Raw genomic sequence first — 2810 nt, forward strand, 5'->3', positions numbered from 1 at the left:
TGCCACCCCCTGGCCCCTGGCCGCCAGCCCCGTGGGGGACATGGGGACGCGCCGGGGGGCTTCACAGAAGGGGTTGGGGAAGTAGCATTGGCAAGGGCCCCAGCCTGGTCCCAGAGCAGAGCACAGCCTGCTGAGGGCTGGAGGCCATGGGGCAGGAGTGGGGCTGGGGGTCCGGCCATGGCTGGGGTCCGCTCTGCTGCCCGTGTCTGGGGGTGCCTGGGCAGCCCCGTCTTTATGCGGGGCTGGGGTGTGAGGCGACAGCTTTGTGACCGCCTGGAGGTGTTAAAACCTACAGAGTTGGGCTGGGGCCGGCTGGGAGCCTGGGAATACCAGGTCCATTTGCAGAGGTGTCAGTTCTGACTCCTCTGGCCCTTAATTGGTGCTGCCTGGTGCTGGGAAGTGTGCAGGGACCAATTCACACGGCCATGAGAGATGCTAACGTGCTGACCAGCTCTGCCAGAGCCTGCACTGTCCCTCATGACGGCTCTGCCAGGCTGGCTGCGCTGCAGGGGGCAGTGGGGACTTGACCTTTCAGTGCCAGGACCCTGAGCAGCCAGCCCTGACACCCAACAGTGTCCCCACACCTCCCCTGCCCTCTGCACAGCTCCCAGCCTGAGGGCTGGGGATCCTGGGTGTGCCCCCGGCTCCAGCCAACCCCCTTGAGGGCAGGGGGATGCCGGGAAGCAGCAGCCAGGCTGGTGCACTGGTGGTGGGACCAGTGTGCTCCTTTTCCGGGTGATGTCCCTTCACCTGGCCGTGCTGCCTCGGTCTCCCTGACCCCGTGGGATGCAGCCCCAGCTCTGAGCTCCTGGCATGCTCTGGGGAAGCTGGAGGCACAGCCTGTGTGTTTGTGGGGACCCATCGGGCTGTGCCCCTCTGCATGGAGCTGAGGCTTCCTGTGCTGCTTGTCTAGCTGGTGCAAACCCCAGACCCGGGGTCGGGGTCCTGGAGGCAGCGGGCAGCACCATGCTGGGGTGCTAAGCCCTTTAGGAGGCTCCAGGGCAGGGGACCCTGCCTGCGCATGTGGGCTGGGGGAAGCAGCAGAAGCAGAGGGGAGGCAGCTGCTCACCCAGCTCGGGGTGGGCAATGCTCCTGGCTGGAGACGGCCATTTGCTGGGATGCTTTTGCGGCATGCTCTGCTGGGCTGTGCACAGCCTCTGGGCACTATCCCTGCCAGCCATCCCCGTCCCAGCTGGAGGTACAAGAGTGCACAGCCACGTCTGGGAGCCATGCAGACGTCTGACACCCAGGAGGTGCCAGAGCAGGGGTGGCAGGTCCGAGGTAGGCAGCAAGGTGTCCTGGGGAGGGCCCCCAGCAGTGCCTGGCAGGACCCCCTCAGCGGGAGGGCTGGCTGCTCCTGGGGGCACGGGTCTGAGCCGGGCACCAAATGCCTGGGGAAGGCTTTGGCCAGCTTTGGCCGGCAGCACCGTCAGGAGGCCCTGTAGCTCTCCCAGTGCCCTCGCCACGTCCACCCCATGGCCCTGTGCCCACCCTCCATCAACACGGACAGGAGGGATGTGGGGGGACTCCATCTCCCCTGAGGAGTGAGGGGCTGTGGGCTCTCCCCCAGGTGGGCTCTGACCCCACGGCCAGCACTGTCACGGCCCAGCCATGCTCCAGCACTTGTCTAAACACAGAGGGAAGTGGGAAGCGGCTGCCTGGCAGGGCCGCAGAACTCATTACCCGGGAGCTCATCAGTTAATGAGAACCAGGAGGGGGCCTGGGAATGGGGGGGAGCGGGGCCAGGGCAGTGGTGAGGGGTGCGCGGGGAAGCGTCCGTGCCCCAGGCTGTGCTGTCGGGTGCAGAGTACCCCGCAGAGCACCCTGCCACGCTCTCGGGGCCAGGCTGCTGTCGGACCCCTGCTGCAGCCCTCAGCCCCAGAGATGGGCTCAGGGATGGCGTCAGACGTCTGTGCACCCAGAGGTGTGCTGCAGGTCCAGGTTGGCACCGGCAGCCTTGGACCTTGGACAGGGCAGCGGCTCCAGCAAGAGGGCAGAGGGGATTGTTAGCAATTAACTCTGGCGTTTTTGTGCCATGTCTGCAATGTCTGCAGGGAGATAATGGCCAGTTTAGATACCAATATCCTCACAGTGCCTGGCAGGTGGTGTGGGTACTGGGAACATGGCTTGGCTGGGGGCTGGGCTGCAGGGGTGATGCCTTGGGGTACACATGGCTCTGAGCAGCACCAGGGCTGGGTGCCATGGCATGCTTGGTGGCAGGAAGGGACTGCGGCAGGGGAGCACCTAGTCCCTGCGGCCCCTGCACCGCTGGATGCCCAGGACCCTGCGACACCTGACAATGGGGCTTTGAAATGCTAGCGATGCCCCTGCCCAGGCTCCCCGCAGGGCTCGGGCACCCGGGGCTGCCGCAGGGCCGAGCAGTGTGCCCGGCTCCGTCAAGCACGGCGAGGACGGCAGGAGTGCTTGGCCGGTGGTGAGCAATAAGCAGGGTTTATCTCATCACCTCGTGTCATGGCATTGCCAAGGAAAACTGAACAAGCTTCTCATGTGGCCACTGGGAAACACGAGCCCATGAGCAATGAGGCGCTGGCTCACCCGCCGTGTCACCAGCACTTCCCTGGGGAGGGGCCAGCCCTGCACCCCACTGCTGGCGCCGTGCCCTGTGCCCAGCTTCGTGCCCCACAGCCGGCCCTGTGCCCCCTGCCCAGCTCGGTGGCTGATACCTGATACTGGGGGAGCCTGTGCCCACTGCTGTACCCCCGGGGCTGTGCACACCCGGTATGGGGGGGGGTTTCCCGTGCCCACCGCTGTACCCCCGGGGCTCTGCACACCCGGTATGGGGGGGGGGG

The sequence above is a fragment of the Aptenodytes forsteri genome, unplaced genomic scaffold (assembly GCF_000699145.1).
Source record: "Aptenodytes forsteri isolate BGI_AS27 unplaced genomic scaffold, ASM69914v1 Scaffold83, whole genome shotgun sequence".
Taxonomy (NCBI): domain Eukaryota; kingdom Metazoa; phylum Chordata; class Aves; order Sphenisciformes; family Spheniscidae; genus Aptenodytes; species Aptenodytes forsteri.